General features: G+C 48.2%; 1 protein-coding gene across 2 annotated transcripts in view; it reads right to left on the reverse strand.

Annotated features, from left to right (window-relative positions):
• Positions 1 to 19,978, reverse strand: part of pik3cd (phosphatidylinositol-4,5-bisphosphate 3-kinase, catalytic subunit delta) — a 238,423-nt gene extending 218,445 nt beyond the window's left edge. The window contains exons 1-2 of one of the 2 annotated variants that reach the window (XM_072477912.1): positions 19,821 to 19,978; positions 19,472 to 19,544 (exon numbers count right to left, since the gene is read on the reverse strand). The gene's annotated coding sequence lies outside the window, so the exon portion shown is untranslated. Of the gene's footprint in view, positions 1 to 19,471; positions 19,671 to 19,820 lie in introns of those variants that run through there. The other variant, XM_072477913.1, reaches the window with a different exon arrangement.
• Between the last annotated feature and the right edge of the window lie 768 nt (positions 19,979 to 20,746).

Below are 20,746 nucleotides of genomic sequence, written 5' to 3' on the forward strand. Positions count from 1 at the left end.
GATGAACTCAGAGCTTGGATTAGTACTTGGAACTATAATGTTGTTGCCATTACAGAGAACTGGTTGAGGGAAGGGTAGGATTGGCAGCTAAACGTTCCAGGATTTAGATGTTTCGGGCGGAATAGAGGGGGATGTAAAATGGGTGGCGGAGTTGCGCTACTGGTTAGGGAGGATATCACAGCTGTACTATGGGAGGACACCTCAGAGGGCAGTGAGGCTATATGGGTAGAGATCAGGAATAAGAAGGGTGCAGTCACAATGTTGGGGGTTTACTACAGGCCTCCCAACAGCCAGCGGGAGATAGAGCAGCAGATAGGTAGACAGATTTTGGAAAAGAGTAAAAACAACAGGGTTGTGGTGATGGGAGACTTCAACTTCCCCAATGTTGACTGGGAGTCACTTAGTGCCAGGGGCTTAGACGGGGCAGAGTTTGTAAGGAGCATCCAGGAGGGCTTCTTAAAACAATATGTAGACAGTCCAACTAGGGAAGGGGCGGTACTGGACCTGGTATTGGGGAATGAGCCCGGCCAGGTGGTAGAAGTTTCATAGAATTATCATAGAATTTACAATGCAGAAGGAGGCCATTCGGCCCATCGAGTCTGCACCGGCTCTTGGAAAGAGCATCCTACCCAAGGTCAACACCTCCACCCTATCCCCATAACCCAGTAACCCCACCCAACACTAAGGGCAGTTTTGGACACTAAGGGCAATTTATCACAGCCAATCCACCTAACCTGCACATCTTTGGACTGTGGGAGGAAACCGGAGCACCCGGAGGAAACCCACGCACACACGGGGAGGATGTGCAGACTCCGCACAGACAGTGACCCAAGCTGGAATTGAACCTGGGACCCTGGAGCTGTGAAGCAATTGTGCTATCCACAATGCTACCGTGCTGCCCGCAATAATAATCACTTATTGTCACAAGTAGTTACTGTGGAAAGCCCGTTGTCGCCGGCACCTGTTCGGGGAGGCCGGTACGGGAATTGAACCCCCACTGCTGGCATTGTACTGCATTGCAAGCCAGCTATTTAGCTCACTGTGCTATACCAGCCCCTTCAGTAGGGGAGCATTTCGGGAACAGTGACCACAGTTCAGTAAGTTTTAAAGTGCTGGTGGACAAGGATAAGAGTGGTCCTAGGGTGAATGTGCTAAATTGGGGGAAGGCTAATTATAACAATATTAGGCGGAAACTGAAGAACCTAGATTGGGGCCGGATGTTTGAGGGTAAATCAACATGTGGGAGGCTTTCAAGTGTCAGTTGAAAGGAATTTAGGACTGGCATGTTCCTGTGAGGAAGAAGGATAAATACGGCAATTTTCGGGAACCTTGGATAACGAGAGATATTGTAGGCCTCGTCAAAAAGAAAAAGGAGGCATTTGTCAGGGCTAAAAGGCTGGGAACAGACGAAGACTGTGTGGAAAATAAGGAAAATAGGAAGGAACTTAAGCAAGGAGGCAGGAGGGCTAGAAGGGGTCCCGAAAAGTCATTGGCAAATAGGGTTAAGGAAAATCCCAAGGCTTTTTACACGTACATAAAAAGCAAGAGGGTAGCCAGGGAAAGGGTTGGCCCACTGAAGGATAGGCAAGGGAATCTATGTGTGGAGCCAGAGGAAATGGGCGAGGTACTAAATTAATACTTTGCATCAGTATTCACCAAAGAGAAGGAATTGGTAGATGTTGAGTCTGGAGAAGGGTGTGTAGATAGCCTGGGTCACATTGAGATCCAAAAAGACGAGGTGTTGGGCGTCTTGAAAAATATTAAGGTAGATAAGTCCCCAGGGCCTGATGGGATCTACCCCAGAATACTGAAGGAGGCTAGAGAGGAAATTGCTGAGGCGTTGACAGAAATCTTTGGATCCTCACTGTCTTCAGGTGATGTCCCGAAGGACTGGAGAATAGCCAATGTTGTTCCTCTGTTTAAGAAGGGGAGCAAGGATAATCCAGGGAACTACAGGCCGGTGAGCCTTACATCAGTGGTAGGGAAATTACAGGAGAGAATTCTTTGAGACAGGATCTACTCCCATTTGGAAGCAAATGGACGTATTAGTGAGAGGCAGCATGGTTTTGTGAAGGGGAGGTCGTGCCTCACTAACTTGATAGAGTTTTTCGAGGAGGTCACAAAGATGATTGATGCAGCTAGGGCAGTGGATGTTGTCTGAATGGACTTCAGTAAGGCCTTTGACAAGGTCCCTCATGGTAGACTAGTACAAAAGGTGAAGTCACACGGGATCAGGGGTGAGCTGGCAAGGTGGATACAGAACTGGCTAGGTCATAGAAGGCAGAGATTAGCAATGGAAGGATGCTTTTCTAATTGGAGGGCTGTGACTAGTGGTGTTCCGCAGGGATCAGTGCTGGGACCTTTGCTGTTTGTAGTATATATAAATGATTTGGAGGAAAATGTAACTGGTCTGATTAGTAAGTTTGCAGACGACACAAAGGTTGGTGGAATTGCTGATAGCGATGAGGACTGTCAGAGGATACAGCAGGATTTAGATTGTTTGGAGACTTGGGCGGAGAGATGGCAGATGGAATTTAATCCGGACAAATGTGAGGTAATGCATTTTGGAAGGTCTAATGCAGGTAGGGAATATACAGTGAATGGTAGAACCCTCAAGAGTATTGAAAGTCAGAGAGATTTAGGAGTACAGGTCCACAGGTCACTGAAAGGGGCAACACAGGTGGAGAAGGTAGTCAAGAAGGCATACAGCATGCTTGCCTTCATTGGCTGGGGCATTGAGTATAAGAATTGGCAAGTCATGTAGCTGTATAGAACCTTAGTTAGGCCACACTTGGAGTATAGTGTTCAATTCTGGTCGCCACACTACCAGAAGGATGTGGAGGCTTTAGAGAGGGTGCAGAAGAGATTTACCAGAATGTTGCCTGGTATGGAGGGCATTAGCTATGAGAAGTGGTTGAATAAACTCGATTTGTTCTCACTGGAACGACGGAGGTTGAGGGGCGACCTGATAGAGGTCGACAAAATTATGAGGGGCATAGACAGAGTGGATAGTCAGAGGCTTTTCCCCAGGGTAGAGGGGTCAATTACTAGGGGGTATAGGTTTAAGGTGCGAGGGGCAAGGTTTAGAGTAGATGTACGAGGCAAGTTTTTTACACAGAGGGTAGTGGGTGCCTGGAACTCGCTACCGGAGGAGGTGGTGGAAGCAGGGATGATAGTGACATTTAAGGGGCATCTTGACAAATACATGAATAGGATGGGAATAGAGGGATACAGACCCAGGAAGTGTAGAAGATTGTAGTTTAGTTGGGCAGCATGGTCGGCACGGGCTTGGAGGGCCGAAGGGCCTGTTCCTGTGCTGTACATTTCTTTGTTCTTTGTTCTTTGTCACGAACCCGATTATTAAATTCGGCTGCATTCAGTACCAATGTGTTTCAATGATACAAAAGTTGCAGTACAAGTACAGCTGTAGAAACGGAGACCCGTTCAATGGTAAATCTCCAGTTAACTGTGTCCAATAACACTTATTTACAAAACACATTCCTGATAATCCAACAGTGCAGACTTGTACGGAGTCTTTTTTTTTTTAAAAGCCTGATTGAGGATTATAAGCAAGATTTCATTCACAAAGCAATGCCAAATAAACTTCAATACACTCTACAAAGGAATCTAGAGAACTTTGCCACTTCTTTGCAAGTGTTACACAAATGCATCAGGACAGTTACCAGAGAGCACTGCGTGATTACAATCAGATCTAAATGATAATCGGAGGGAAAACAAAGCCACGTAGTCCTGTAACACCAAAGTATGGCCGCACGCTTCATCATTAAATTACACCCACACAAGTCAAGCATTATGCAAGTCAAGCGTGTTCCGAGACATTAAAAATCAACGGATGTAATCACATGAAGTGTTGCTTGCATTACTTTGGCACATAGTACTGGAATTACCTTCCAGTCTTCCATTGTTTTTCAATTTACACTCGCACGGGACTGGTTGTTTGTGTGAGTCACCACTTAACTGCAGTGTGTTTTTAAATGCTTGAACTCGTCCTCAAAGAATGCACAACTTTGTGTTTTTCAAAAGCTAAAGCATTTAAACTATTTGTGGAAAATTGCAGATGGTTTTAGTCTGATGCATGGTGTAAACACTATTGCTGCAATTCCTCCAATAGCTAGACAATGTACTGTAGACAGTATATTTATTAATTGTGAATCTTTAGAGGATAGTGAATATCCTTTTTGCATAGTTGTGTAACCCCTTCTGTTGAGCTCTGATGCATTATCAATTACGACGAGACGAGAGTAGAGCATAATCGAGGCTTTATTACGCAGAGATGTGTTGCCTCCTACAGCTGCTGCTGAAATGGCTGCAGCTCAGTGAGCACACACATTTATACTCCGCCAGACAGGGATCCATCCCCGTACCTGTAGTACAGGAGCCTTACCGTACTACTTCTCATATACGTTATATATACAAACAGTGATGACTACCACAATCACCCTCTGTTAAAAAAGAGTCCAGCGGGGGTGGTGGAAAACTATTTGAAATGAAAAATGAAATGAAAATCGCTTATTGTCACAAGTAGGCTTCAAATGAAGTTACTGTAAAAAGCCCCTAGTCGCCACATTCCGGCGCCTGTTCGGGGAGGCTGTTACGGGAATTGAACCGTGCTGCTGGCCTGCCTTGGTCTGCTTTCAAAGCCAGCGATTTAGCACTGTGCTAAACAGTCCCTTTTTACATGCATGTGAGCATTTTTAAAGTGTACAGTTTGGGGAAAAGTTCACAAATTTAGCCGGTCGGGTGCCTTGATCCTCCGCTGTGGGCGCCGCAGTCACGGTGGCGATGCAGGCGGCGCCGGTGACTCCGGGAGCGTGTAGTCCTCATCTTCATCCCTGGGTGGAACCAATGGGAGGACGGATCGTCCTGGAGCGGGTGCTGTGGTGAGGTGCGCTGGGGGGAGGGTGGGTGGCGCCGGGGCAGTTGGGGGGGGGGGGGGTGAGGACCCAGCTGGTGCCAGGTCCTTGAGGGAGACTGTGTCTTGGCGGCCGTCGGGGTACGCTGTACTGCGGGTTTGCGTGGAGTAGCTGTACCCTCTCGACCAACGGGTCTGCCTTGTGGAGCCGCACGTGCTTGCGGAGGAGGACGGGTCCTGGAGCTGCCAGCCACGTTGGGAGCGAAACCCCGGAGGTGGAATTCCTAGGGAAGGCAAGGAGGCGTTCATGGGGGGTTTCAATAGTCGCAGTGCAAAGTAGCGATCAGATGGAGTGGAGCGCGCCGGGGTGGACCTCCTGCCAGCGGGAGACCGGGAGATTTTTAGACCGTGTAGGGCCAGCAGGACGTCCTTCCAGACCGTCCCGTTCTCTCTCTCCACCTGCCCGTTTCCCCGGGGGTTGTAGCTGGCCGTCCTGCTCGAGGCAATGCCCTTGCTGAGCAGGAACTGACGCAGCTCATCACTCATAAAGGAGGATCCCCGGTCGCTGTGGACGTAAGCGAGGAAACCGAACAGAGTGAAGATTCTATTGAGGGCTTTGATGACTGTGGCAGACGTCATATCGGGGCATGGAATGGCGAAGGGGAATGTGGAGTATTCTACGACCACGTTAAGGAAGTACGTGTTTCGGTCGGAGGAGGGGAGGGGCCCTTTGAAATCCATGCTTCAAAGGGAGGCGTTCAAAGGGACGGGAGGCCTTCGCCAGGTGCGCTCGGTCTGGCCGGTAGAAATGCGGTTTGCACTCCGCGCAGACCTGGCAGTCTCTGGTGACCACCCTGACTTCCGCAATGGAGTAGGATAGGTTGAGGGGCCTTTATGAAGTGAAAGAACCAAGTGACCCTGGGTGACAGAGACCATCGTGTAGGGCCCAGAGTCAGTCCACTTGTGTGCTGGCACATGTACCTCGGGATAGGGCATCGGGGGGCTCGTTGAGCTTACCGGGGCGATACAAAATCTCATAATTGTAGGTGGAGAGCTCGATCCTCCACCTCAAGGTTTTATCATTTTTGACCTTGCCCCGCTGTGTGTTATTGAACATGAAGGCAACCGACTGTTGGTCAGTGAGGAGAGTTAATCTCCTGCCAGCCAGGCAATGCCTCCAATGCCGCATAGCTTCAACAATGGCTTGGGCCTCCTTTTCGACGGAGGAGTGGCGAATTTCAGAGGCATGGAGGGTGCGGGAAAAGAATGCCACGGGTCTGCCTGCCTGGTTGAGGGTGGCGGCCAGAGCGACGTCTGATGCATCGCTCTCGACTTGAAAGGGGAGGGTCTCGTCGACCGCGTGCATCGCAGCCTTGGCGATGTCAGTCTTGATACGGTTGAAGGCCTGGTGAGCCTCGGCCGTCAGGGGGAAAACTGTGGAGTGAATGAGTGGGCGGGCCTTGTCTGCATAGTTAGGAACCAACTGGGCGTAGTATGAGAAGAACCCCAGGCATCGTTTGAGGGCCTTGGGGCAGTGGGGGAGGGGGAGTTCCATGAGAGGGCGCATGCGGTCGGGGTCAGGCCCTAGAACTCCATTCTGCACCACATAGCCAAGGATGGCTAAGCGGTTGGTGCTGAACACGCACTTCTCCTTGTTATACGTTAGGTTCAGGAGTTTGGCGGTGTGGAGAAATTTGAAAAGGTTAGCATCGCGGTCCTGCTGGTTGTGGCCGCAGACCGTGACATTGTCTAGGTACGGGAAGGTGGCCCGCAGTCCGTACCGGTCAATCATTCGGTCCATCTCCCGTTGGAAGACCGAGACCCCGTTAGTGACGCCGAAGGGAACCCTAAGAAAGTGGTAAAGGCAGCTGTCTGCTTTGAACGCGGTGTATGGGCGGTCCGCCTTGCGAGTGGGGAGCTGGTGGTAGGCAGATTTCAGGTCCACTGCAGAGAAGACCCGGTACTGTGCAATCGGATTGACCATATCAGATATGCGTGGGAGGGGGTACGCATCGAGCTGCGTGTACCGATTGATGGTCTAACTGTAGTCAATGACCATCCTGTGTTTCTCCCCAGGCTTTACAACTACCACTTGGGCTCTCCAGGGGCTGTTGCTGGCCTCGATGATGCCTTCCCGATCTGATGAAGGCCCTCTCCTGGGCACTGTACCGTCTGCTCCTGGTGGCGACGGGTTTGCAATCCGGGGTGAGATTTGCAAACAGGGAAGGTGGGTCGACCTTAAGGGTCGTGAGGCCGCAGACAGTAAGGGGTGGTAGGGGCCCACCAAATTTCAGGATTAGACTTTGGAAGTTGCACTGGAAGTCCAGGCCGAGTAGCAAGGCAGCGCAGAGGTTGGGGAGGACGTAGAGTCGGACGTTGCTGAACTCTACGCCCTGGACGGTGAGGGTGGTGATGCAGTACCCCCAGATCTCCATGGAGTGGGATCCGGAGGCCAGGGAGATGCATTGGGTAATGGGGTGTACCACAAGGGAGCAGTGACTTACCGTATCGGGGTGGATGAAGCTCTCCGTGCTCCCGGAGTCGAGAAGGCAAGGTGTCTTGTGGCCATCGACTGGTCGAGCGTGATGGAGGCGAGCTGCGACTGGTGTTGGTGGGCCCAGGGCTGGTCTGCGGCGGTTGCAGGCGATGAGCAGCCTGATGAGGTGCCCGACGAGCAGGGGTCCCGAGGCGCCGTCCAAAATGGCGCCGAAGATGGCGGCGCACACGTGGCAGGCGGCGTTAAAGATGGCGGCGCCCACGGGCCGCACGAGGTCTGATGGGGGGAAGATGGTGGCGCCCACGGGCTGCACGTGTTCTGATGCGAGGAAGATGGCGGCGCCCACGGGTTGAACGTGGGGGGTGCAGGAACAATGGGGCTGGTTACAGCGGCGATCGACCGGGCGTGACACACCGCAGCGAAATATCCTTTCTTCCCGCAGGCCTTGCAGATTGCGCTCTGCGCCGGGCAGCGCTGCCGGGGGTGCTTTGTCTGCCCGCAGAAATAGCACCTGGGCCCCCCAGGATTGGTTGGCTGCTGCGCGGTGCAGGCTTGGGTTTGGCTGGGGGCGGTCGATGGTGGGGTCCACAATGTCCAGGATGGGATCGCCGTGGGGTCGGGGGCGTACGCTTGTACATTACGGGAGGCTTCAGTTAGTGAGGCCGCGGGTTTCTTGATCGCCACGAGGTCGAGCGTACCCCCTTCTAAGAGGCGCTGGAGGATGTACGCCAACCCTATGCCCGTAACGAAAGCGTCCCTGATTAGGAGTTCGGAATGTTCAACGGTCGAAACTGCCTGGCAATCGCAGTTCCTCGCCAGGGCGTGCAGGGCACGCCAGAAATCTGCCAATGACTCACCGGGGAGTTGTTGCCGCGTGAACAGGAGTTGCCTGGCGTGGAGTTTGTTGATCGTCCGGGTGAAGTTCTCTTTCAGAAGCGCCATGGCCTCAGTGTAGTTGGGCGCGTCCCGGATAAGGTGAAAAATATCGGAGCTCAACCGTATGTACAGGATCTGGAGTTTCTGTGCAACTGAGGGTTGTTCTGTCACTGATCCAATGTAGGCTTCAAAGCCAGCTAACCAGTGGTCGAAGGCCGACGTGGCATTGTCTGCTTGAGGGTGCAGCTGCAGGCGATCCGGCTTGATGCGTAGGTCCATCGCTGTTAACTCTCTGCTTAATAAATTGATGCACTATCAATTACGACGAGACGAGAGTAGAGCGTATTCGAGGCTTTATTAAGCAGAGATGTGTTGCCTCCTACAGCTGCTGCCAAAATGGCTGCAGCTCGGTGAGCACACACATTTATACTCCGCCTATTGGGCGGAGCCAGCAGGCAGGGATCTACCTCCATACCTGTAGTACAGGAGCCTTACCGTATTACATCTCATACACGTCATATATACAAACAGTGATGACTACCACAAGCCTCTTAGTGTACATGGCGGTTCCCGTTAGTGTACATGGCAACATATGAGTGGCCCTTTGAACTCTTTTGGGGCCAATCAACTAATTAGACTGAAAGAAACAAACTCAGGGACAAATTAAAAGGGGACGCTCTTGATGGGGCAGTGCCCAAACAAAACATGCCAATCTTCTCTGCAACATTCCAAATTTAGTATCTGTGATGCGTCCCAAACAAAACAAAGATCAACAGAATCTTGACAAACATCAAATCAAAATGTGATTAAAAGGGTCAATAAAGCACTCCAGCCCCTGTGGTACTCACCGGGCATGGAAGGCCTCGATGGTGCCCGTGGACACTGCATGCTCCTTCTCCAGGGACACCCGGTCACAGACATAGCCACAGAAGAGGGGCAGACAGTCCGGCCAGATGACCCCCTCGGTCGCCCGTTGCCTGGCCCTGTTAATGCCGTGAGGAGATCCTCCGTCTTCCCCACCCCTTTCCACATCGGGTGCCCGTCGATCAGGAGTGTGGGGCTGAAGTGCAAACAAAACTTCAACAAAAAGGTTGGTTTAGAAACTAAAAAGGGAGTGCAGCCACAAACATTCAACGTGGACGTGGCACACAGACGCCACAGGACCACAAAAATGGCAGAGTTCCTCGGAGTCCATGAACCGCTGAGTTGACCGTTGAAGACTCGGAGAATCCCTCCAAAACGGGAGTCGGCTGATGCGCTGAGTACATAAGTGTCCCGGCCGTGTGGGTGTCACTATCTTTGTCGTTTGCTACGTGGGTCTGCTCTGTGTGAGCGCGTCTTAAACTCCTGTGCATCTTTGCAACACGGCCTGCATTGCCTGCTTGAACCTTCGAGCCCAGTTACAAGACACAGTAAGTAAAACATCAAATTATGGGGTGAAAAACTAAGGGTGACTACCAATGAGAGTGCAGCATGTTAAGCCTGAAAACGGGGGTTGACGTATATGCAAAAACATGAATTGTGGGGGTCAAAGAAAATGGGGTCTTCTTATACGCTGCAACATGCAGGAGCTTAGTGTGGCATTTCTGAGAGTGCTTGTTTTTACGGAGTGTCTAGACCGTGCACCCACCAATCCAGCCAGATTGACCTAACCTTGCAGAGTCTCATGTTAAGCTACAGCAATAAAAATAGTATTAAGTCTACCACAACTGTCCTGTGCAATGCATTAACTGGGAAACTGGGTCAGTCTAAAGTTGAGACGGAACTTGTGTAGGATTCCGCAGCCTTTCCATGGATTAAACACCAGCTGCCCTACACCAGCAAAAGAAAATAGTTGAGTGACTCGACAGTCACATAAACCAGGCTACAAAATTCCTCTGCAAACCTTCAATGAAGACACCAACTGGGACGTGAACAAAAACCATCAATTTATCAGTAAAATAACATTACCTACATTACAAAACTGTTACATTTGCCTTGTCTGTCATACATCTGACTGGTGTTTCATTGATAAATGTTGAAGATACACATGCACTCAAACCAGACCTGGAGCAGTGCGTCCAGTTCTGGGCACTATGTTTGAAGGATGTGAAGACATTGGCGGAAGTACAGAGGAGATTCACAAGAATGATTCCAGGGATGGACAACTGGGAGTATCGATAGATGGACAGTAGGGGAAACAGTGAGAAACGGTTCCCACTCAAGATTACATCGAGGCCTAGAGGACGCAGATTCAAAATAACGGCCAAAAGCAGTAGAAGTGATGTGAGGAAAAATGATTTCCCCCAGGAGGAGGTTGGAGCCTGGAATGAACTTCCTGAGAGGCAGGTTCGATTGAGGTATTCAAAAGGGAATTGGATTGTCATCTGAATGAATTCACCCCAGGAATCAAATGTATCGGGTCCAGCAGCCTCCTCTGGAATGCTACCCACCTGACTGGAGGCCAACGTCTGTCCATCAGGCCGGTTTCCTGGTGGAAGAGTTGTCAGGGCCAAAAGTCTAACATTCCGGAGTTAAAATTCCATAAAGTGCAAGGGAACCCAATCGTCCAAGTTTCTCCGCAAACTACGAGACAGCTTCTGTTCCCAAGTCTACAAGTAAACCTCCCTTCCTCGAGTGCCCCACCATCACCTACTGATAGGAACCCAGATAGATCAATGCCCATGAACATGTCTCCTCTGACTACAAAACCCCATCATTCTCACTGAGCTTTAACTGCAAAGTCCTCCCTCAATGCTGTCAAACCTTTGGGCTACCTGTTCCGTGTTACCTTCCCCAGACATCCCCAGGTGCTAAACCACCTCAGATAGCTACCAACCCAGAATGCCTCCCCCTCCCCCCAAGCTACCTTTGACCCCCTCGGATCCCCATGTTCAGTGCTGCCAAGGTCCAGGATCTCCAACTCCAGGATAAACCTAAGCTTACGGGTACCTCCTCAAGGGAATGCTGCTGATCTCCAGAATTTTGCTTCCAAAGCTGTGAGGCCTTCTAAGATCCAAGAGTTGTTCCAAACTCCAGAACTCCCATTCAATTTCGTCAAAATCCAAGGGTCACCTGACCGCACCTTGTGCTCACGCCAATCACTGCTGCCAACTTCCATAACCTCCATCTCATGTCTATAAAATGAGCCCACTTTGACTACTAGCTTGCTGCATAACCTGGGCTTTCAAAAAAATAACCAATACAAACATATACATCAGCATGCAGACAAAATAAAAGATATAAATATCAAAATCTCTGACTTAAATTTCACAGAAAAATAGGCAGAATCAAAGAACAAAGAACAACGAGCAAAGAAAAGAACAGCACAGGAACAGGCCCTTCGGCCCTCCAAGCCCGTGCCGACCATGCTGCCCATCTAAACTAAAATCGTCTACACTTCCTGGGTCCGTATCCCTCTATTCCCATCCTCTTCATGTAAAAATCCTAGTCTGAATTGCACAAAACACAGTTTATATAATTCCATATTGTAATAAACATGATTTAACTTATTTAGGCACCAGACGTCAGTGGTTTGACAATTCGCTGTCTGCCGTGACGTACCTTTTGTTATTTGACAGTCCAACTCATTGCAAGCAACTCCCCAAAAGATCTAGTGCACGCAGAAGTCAAACTCCAGACATTGCTGTCCTCGGATATTGCAATTAGGCTGAATTTTTAGGTTTCTAGAACTAATTCCCTGCCATGGGAATATTGGAGGTAAAGTTAAATCAGCAGCCTCGGACGTAACGGTGCTAGAAATCGTTCAGGTACCACTTCTGTCTAGGTTCTGCTGATCGTAACTAACAGAAGACAGCTCCTGACAAAGAGCAGGTTTGGCAGTGTTTGAAAGTAATTGATGGTGCCTGAAATCCTTTTTCTGCAAACCTTGCGAAATATAACCAGTGGCTTTTCCCATCCTAATTCCAACATTTCAACGGTTATGAGAATCAAAGAAATATGTTCCAAAGCAGAAAAGGCCTCCGTAGGGGAATAAAAGGTTTTATGATGCCGGCTTTGAAAGGAAATCCAGATTTGAGGGAAATGCAGTGAACGAATTCAGTAGAATTTCGCACTTCAAGTATCATCATTCACCTGGACAAACAAACACTTCTTGGCCTCGCCTTGCAGTTTGACTAATGTAGCGGTTACATAACAACAACTTATTTTTCTATAGCACCTTGACTGTGTTGTAACAACCTGAGGCGTTTCACAGAAACCTTATAAAACAAAGTGTGACACAAAGATACAAAAGGAGACATTGGGCGCGATTTAACACACAAAAAAAGATCAGTTTTGGGCGCGTACAGCGGGGTATATCGCGGCACCTGCAGCGCCAAGAACGACCCCATTATCAAACGGGGCTCTGTCGTTTTTTACTGGCCTCGGTCGGGGACGTCCCAAAGCCCCAATGACCTCACTTCCTGCACTGACGAGGAAGAGATCGGGGTGCCATTTTTAAACGCCGCCCCGATCTCTTGACCTCCCCCTCAGACGCCTCACTGCAGCCTTCGGACCCCCCCCCCCATCGCCCCAACTTACCTCTTAGGAGGTCCTTGAGCCCCTCCCCCTCACCCCAGTTCTTAAGAGCAGGGCACCCCCGGGCCCAACCCCTGGCATGGGCAACCTGGCACCTGGGAACTTTGGCACTGCCAGTGTCCCCGGGTGACAGTGCCAAGGTGCCCGGGTGGCAGCGCCAACATGCCTGTGTGACAGCGGCAAGGTGCCAGGTGGCAGTGCCAAGGTGCCCCAGGTGGCAATGCCAAGGTGCCCAGGTGCTAATGGCTCACTTAAATATATAAATCTGGATCTCACCCAGTGAAGGCGAGATCCAGATAGCGACATCTCGTGAGATTTAGTTAGACCTCGCGAGGCGTTCCGAGCATCGCAAATTTCGCAAGAGGCCTCTCGTGCGACTTGACAGCCTAGTTGTATCACCGGGTCAGGCGTGTCAGGACTGTTCAATCGCACCCATTAGGTCAGATGAGTAAAGGAGGAAGGTGAGGTATCAGGGTGGAGAGGTGTAGGGAGGGAAGTCATGGTCGCCAATGGCAGGGCAATTATAATTGGGAATGCGCAAGAGGTTGTAATTAGAGGAGCGCAAACATCTTGGGAGTGCTTTGTGGGTTTGGAGAAGATTGCAGAGATATTGAGGAAAAAGGCCATGGAGGGATTTGAAAACAGGGATGAAAATTTTAAAATCAGGACCTTTCTTGACCAGTGAGAATGTAGAGCAGCATAGGGCTAATAGGAGAACAGGACTTGCTGTGAGACTTTAGGTTTACGGAGGGTAGAATGTGCAAGGCCAGCCTGGAGTGTGGAAGGCTCGATGAGGGCTTCAGCAGCAGATAAGCTGAGACAGGAGCGGCGTTACGGACATGGAAATAGGCAGTCTCAAGTGAGTTTGGAAGCTCATCTCCAGATCAAATATGGCAGCAAGGTTGCGAAACCACCATGTTCCAAAGCAATTTGTTGGATGTGAAACATGATCAGGTGCTATACAAATGAAAGTCTTTGTTAAATTGGGAAATATAAAACGTGCAGCATTATGGCATCTGTGGCAACAGCACTGTTATTTTGTATCTCTTCACACTACTGTATTGCTTACTTTGACATTCACAACACTGTCCTGAAGGATCGCTCTTGCTACTAGTCTTAATGAAACATCATTAGTCAACATAAATGATGACAAATTTGACTTGCAATTTAATTGCAGCTGCTTACTAAGGAAACAAACTAAAACGAGAAAAGCAGGTTGACAGCAAGAAAACCCTCTGTGAAAGATGCTGATGAAGATGTGTTACTTCACTCCAGACAGTCAAAAGTTCATGCGAAGGAAGTAAACGCAGGCTGGAACATTACTATGGTTATCTGCACATTGAATCAGCCAAAGTTTTTTTTTCAAAAATGCAAATAATTCTGCGCTGGACTCGATGTTTCATCCCGAATATTAGTGATAGGTTTGAGAATTTCCGCTAACAGCTTAAATAAACACAAATGTCGATGCAAAGCGAAACAGTCTTAAGAAGCACATTCTCAAGGGGAAATGACTTTAGGTACTTACAGGTGCGGGACTTTGTACGCAGACAGGTCCCATCCTTCCCACGCCTCCCGCCAATAGGGACAGAATAGTCTCGAGGAGAAGGAGGAGAGGGTAGAGTCTCGGATATTTACAAGGTGCTCATGAAGGGGGAAGAGTCCCAGACGGAGGAACTGAAACTCAAATGGGAGGAGGAGCTCGGTGGGGAGATGGAGGACGGGATATGGGCGGAAGCCCTGAGTAGGGTAAACTCAAAATGTGCCAGGCTCAGCCTGATTCAGTTTAAGGTCGTTCACCGGGCCCACATGACGGTGGCTCGGATGAGCAAATTCTTTGGGGTAGAGGACAAGTGCGCTAGATGCGCGGGAGGACCAGCGAACCACGTTCACATATTTTGGGCATGCCCTCAGCTTAGGGGGGTACTGGGAGGGATTTGCGGGGGTCATGTCCCGGGTGCTGAAAACAAGGGTGGTGATGAGTCCAGGGGTGGCAATTTTCGGAGTTTTGGAAGACCCGGGAGTCCAGGGAGAGAAAGAGGCAGATGTTCTGGCCTTTGTTTCCCTAATAGCCCAGTGGCGAATACTGCTGGCATGGAGGGACTCAAAACCCCCGAAGACCAAACTATGGCTTTCGGACATGTCAACTTTTCTGGGTATGGAAAAAATTAAGTTCGCCTTGAGGGCATCTGTACTGGGGTTCGCCCGAAGGTGGCCACCATTCATAGACTTCTTCGCGGGAGAGTGAACGTCAGCAGGGGAGGGGGGGGGGAGATTAGAGTAGAGTAGGAGGGATAAATAGGCGGGTAGTGTCTATGGGAGAGGAGCAGGTGTGTGCATTATGGTTTGGTTGAAGATTTAGTTTTCCGTTGATGTTTGCATATTTCTGTAATCTGTAACTGTTTACAATGCCAAAAAATACCTCAATAAAATTGTTTGTTAAAAAAAAGAAGCACATTCTCAAATGGACCAAAGTCTGTCGAGAAAAAAGGCTGAGATCCACTTAAAAGTTTGCAAAACATGTTTTATTATTTTAGCCGAACACACGATTGAGAGCAACTGTTTGCGAAGCAAGGGAAGGTTCAGAAAGAGGACACATTGCTTCTTTCAAGCAAAGTTAATCAAGTACCCCCCACCGATGATGTTTTATTTTGATTTGAGCGTGACGACTGTATTCAGGGCATGCAGTGCACAGGCACCGTTTTGCCAGAATTAAGGGGTCTTTGCCAGGCATTCGAATATATTAAAATATAAAAGCTCTCCCGCACCATGCCCGTGACCCCACCTAACTTGCATATCTTTGGACTGTGGGAGGAAACCGGAGCACCCGGAGGAAACCCACGCAGACAGACAGGCAGTCACCCAAGGCCAGAGTGGAAGCCAGGTGCTGCAAGGTAGCAGTGCTAACCGCTACACCATCGTGCCACCTACTCCCATTACTACTGCTTTAAAGCACATCAGTGGCTAAAGCCAGGGTGAAAGGTATTTTAATAAAACGTTTGTCGTACTACCAAACCGGGTCGCCTAACACCCTCTCGGCAGCAACTAAATGTGAAGCAATGGAAGGCCCAATCTTAAAAATTCAGAGAATGATTTTTTTAAAAGCTGGGGACAGCTATAATTGCAAAGGACACTAAAAATCTCCTCACCGAGGCAACGGGAAGTATGAAAAGCATCCTGCATTTTATAATAAAATAAAGCCGAAAATGTTTAAATGTCCAATTCTTCGGCAATAAGCAGAACATAATCGGAAGCAGAGAACCCAGTTTATTGCCTTTGGAAGAAAATTGCTGTAACTCATTCATAACCTGATTACCTGGGAAATAAGTTGAGTCACTGTTTCCCGTATGTTTTCCTCCATATGTCAGAATACTTGGCAGCAGCTACTGATATTAGGACTGCATATTTATGGATTAAATCTTTTAGAGCACTGTCCATTATTCATTAGCTCCCTAGACTTTGACTGTCCCGTAAGGAATAAGTACAGTGCAGGCATTTTAAAGTGTCTAATTTCAGGGCCTGAATAGATATTAAAATGCTTTGTTATCAGAGAACAGCACTCGACCCAAACCAGCCAAAAATGCAGCTAGTTTTTAAACGTTTAAATAAGTTAGAGGAAATACTTTTCTTCGACTGTTTAAATGCTTTCCAGGAAACAGAGAAAACTACCCCAACCTACCCCATTTACTCTGAAGCTATTCCTTTGACAGAAGTATATTGAAACTTGGTAAGTTTTTAATAATCAGATCAATAATCAATTCTACTAACAGATCCCGACATACATATGAAATGTAACAATGATTTGACGACAGAAACATATTTCACAACTGGTTAGTTTTTGTTCTGCCAGGGAGTGTTAAATATATTCCTGGAACGGTTAAGAAAAAGGATACAATTTATAAAGATGTGGAAACGTTCAAAATATCTCGATTTCATTACAAGTATTTACCCGTCGGATGTTTACAGACAGATGATCAGATGAGGCAGTAATTCCTTTCGCCTTCCTAAAGCTTGATCAGTTTCCTTTATCTTTTCAAGGTGTTCCATCCTTTGACTCCTTAGTACCTTAAAGTTTCAAGAGCACCGGTACGCTTTGTAACTCAGTGCGGTGAGCATGATCCAGATACTTGAGAGCAAGGAGGTTGCTAATCAAGCCCAACCACCACCCAAGCTGAGATAACTTTCCCACTCTCTAATGAAGCAGAGGGAATCATCTTTAAATTGTAATTTGTGGCACAGCTATCCCAGTTATCATCATAGTCACATGGGGGGGGGGGGGGGGGGGGGGGGGGGGAGAGAGAGAGAGTTCCTCAGCATCAGGCGCTGTTGAGGGACCTGACATTGGGCAGGGGGCGGCTGCTAAAGGTCACCCCCCCACCCACTGACCTTGGTTCAAACCCCCTGCCCAGCTCCCCCCCCCCCCTCCCCCCGCCCTCCCCCTCTCCACACCCTCCCCCACCCCGACCTTTCAGTGACTCCTACCCCTCAATACCCTTCCCACCTACACTCACCTTTGGTCTCGGATTCCGTGATGATCCTGGGTCTCGGGTGGGTGCAGTGCTGCCAGCTGCCATTGCTCCTGCTGCTGTGGCAGCACTGCGGGCAGGACTCTGCCACCTGGAACCTCAATTGCAGGGAAGGCCTGATTGTAGCCATTTAAGTGCCTGAAAGGCACTTGATTCTGTCAGGTCTCCCCACAGGACAAACAGGGTTCTCTGACCACTGGGCGAGGCCTCTATCAGCTTGACAGAATCCTGGTCATTGTTAGGAGTTGTTGGCCCAGCTATGATCCTCTTAAACACAAGCACTTGGCAATATAGATATATAAACCCATTTTCTGTACGTTTCAAATCATTTCTACCAGAACCAAAGTTTCATGTGTAGCTTGAAAAATGGAAGAAGTTTTGAGACTCTCATCTTCAGAAATATGATATTTAGAATATTGTTGCCGTATATTTGCAACTTGATCCTCACCATGTTTACTTCTGAAAAAAGCAATTTACTACAAGTTCTCTTAGAATCTCTGAGATTGCACTGAGATTTAATGAAAAATCCCAAACTGATCAGTAAACACTCTGAACATAAACACGACCAACAGATTAACAGTGCAGTCAAAATTCTTATCTAAGGAACCACAGAGTGATGATATTAACTGTGGCAATCAATTATCTGTAAATTTCACCAATTAAATTATAAATTAATTAATTTCTAGGTCCGATTTTAATGGGTTTAACCTCCACCCCACCCCTCCTGCAAATGGTCCAATGAATTGGATCCTGTTTCACTAATCTATTTAAATCAAATAACCTGAGCTGTACAATATTGGCTTGAATAGCACCAGATTTATACCAGACAATGCTTAGTTTGAAGTAGCTAAATATAATCTTTCCCATATTCAGACAAAAGCTGGATGGAGACAAAATTTCATTACAAACATTGGAAGTTTAAAAGGATGATTTTGCCATCAACATAATTCCATGTGTTAATGAAAGGAACATATGACGTAAAATGGATTCCAAAAGAATAACAGAGAATAACATGGCTCTCCTGGAAGGGGTAGTGGGGTAAGTAAACCACAGGTAAAGACCTCAGAAAAATCCTATTACTAAAAAATGGAAGTTATACTTATTCAGCCACCTTAAACCCATGGAAATAATACAGCGTTACAAATCCCAGAATATCGTGGCATAAAAATGAAATGTGGATTGTTTTGCTGCCTTAATAAACTATCCTGTGATCAACTGCCAGGGAACAAACATATTCTTTCCTTAAAGAGAGCAAATGATCACATCTCTGGGTGCATCTCTGAAAAGCAGCTTCAGGAATGAGATCCTAACACTATTAAAATGAAACCAGGACATTTTGTAACTATTTATAGTCCTTATTTCAGATGGGAACACTACATGCTGCAAAATAGACTGATGCAATCCCATGGGACTGTCATAATGAAATGCTCCCAGTTACTTCTTTAATAATCTCTTAACACAAAAGCAGAGACAATTCCGCACTTTCACTTAATGTCATTTCTACAAGGAAAAATGGAGGAAGGAGCAGAAATGCGTAAATGCTAACTTAGCAAGTCAACTGTTCCTTGTTTGAAAATTGTGCCTGGCTGTATGTAACCCTTTCCCAGTTGGCCACTTCACTTGTGATATCCTTCAGGAAACAACATAATAGATACCAGATTATAAATAATATCTGTCTGGCAATTGTTCCCTGAAGTATGGTGGGAACACAAAGGGGCGGGGATATGCTATGTATTTTTGTGCCATTTAATTATTTGCCCTCATGGCTAGCAGCAGGGCCTGAAGCTCCAATAAGTTAGGGAAATGCTAAATAAGAGCGCCCTCGCCCCATTCATTCCTTCCTATACAAAATGATTTTTTTAATGACATTAAAATAGTGTGTGGTTTTAGTAAAAGTGTGCGAAGTTGTAGAAATGGAGTCAGAAAGAATTTCTCAAAAGAACCTAACACAAGTGATTTCCCAACATGTCAAGTGCACACATCACAAAGCACATTGTAAACATTCAAATTCTCGCGTGAAGTGATGACTTGAAAGGCAGCTCGTCTTAAAATTGAGGTTTTTTAAAGGATAACTTGAAGGCAGAATCTCAACGCCCCTTTATTGAGACACTAGACACACTAACACACACTCCAGGGAGTAAAGTCTGCCACCACAACTATCATTACTGGCTCAATAATACTCACTAAGTGATCCAGTCACTGCCGGGGTCCAGTTAAATCCATGTCGTTGATCCGAGTTCCTGATTTAGTCACAGCCCTGCAAAGAGACAGTGTGAATCATTGAAAGGAACAGAGATAGAACAATAACCTTTACACCAGCCAGCAGGGTGGGGAGAGACAGATTGTTCTGTTTTAGATTGAGGTCTAAAATATTGACACTCGATCTAGAAGAGAAATGTAGCTGTTTCTCCCCAGGAGCTGACAAATTGCTCCATCTCCAATGGCTCTGGACCGGCTTGTTGGAGGATTGAGACAGCAGAGGACAGATACATTTAGAGGCTCCGCCCCCCCCCCCCCCCCCCCCTCCACTCACCACAAACGGCAGCAAACAGGATTAATAAACGTTGCTGCTTGTTTTTTTTTAAACAAAACAAATAAACTAAAGTGCAAAAAGATGGAGGTCCGTGGCTTGAGAAGCGGAAGTGCTGGAGTGTGCGGTCCGTATTGATCATCACAACAGCAGCAATACAGGCTCGACAGCGCCCACAGCGCATTGCACAGTGAGTGAGTCAGCAATGGGCAGAATGTATCAGACTGGTACACTCTGCCAGGGACTGGTACACTCTGCCAGGGACTGGTACACTGCCAGGGACTGGTACACTCTGCCAGGGACTGATACACTGCCAGGGACTGGTACACTCTGCCAGGGACTGGTACACTGGCAGGGACTGGTACACTCTGCCAGGGACTGATACACTGCCAGGGACTGGTACACTCTGCCAGGGACTGATACACTGCCAGGGACTGGTACACTCTGCCAGGGACTGGTACACTGGCAGGGACTGGTACACTCTGCCAGGGACTGGTACACTCTGCCAGGGACTGATACACTGCCAGGGACTGGTACACTCTACCAGGGACTGGTACACTCTGCCAGGGACTGGTACACTCTGCCAGGGACAGGCACATTCAGAATCACTGTCCCAGTGACTGGTACACTCAGAATCACTGTCCCAGTGACTGGTACACTCAGAATCACTCTGCCAGTGATTGGTACACTCAGAATCACTGTCCCAGTGACTGGTACACTCAGAATCACACTGCCAGGGACTGGTACACTCAGAAACACACTGCCAGTGACTGGTACACTCAGAATCACACTGCCAGGGACTGGTACACTCAGAATCACTGTCCCAGTGACTGGTACACTCAGAATCACTGTCCCAGTGACTGGTATACTCAACATCACTCACCCAGTGACTGGTACACTCAACATCACTCACCCAGAGACCGGTATAC

Source organism: Scyliorhinus torazame, chromosome 16 (genome assembly GCF_047496885.1).
Source record: "Scyliorhinus torazame isolate Kashiwa2021f chromosome 16, sScyTor2.1, whole genome shotgun sequence".
NCBI classification, from domain to species: Eukaryota; Metazoa; Chordata; class Chondrichthyes; order Carcharhiniformes; family Scyliorhinidae; genus Scyliorhinus; species Scyliorhinus torazame.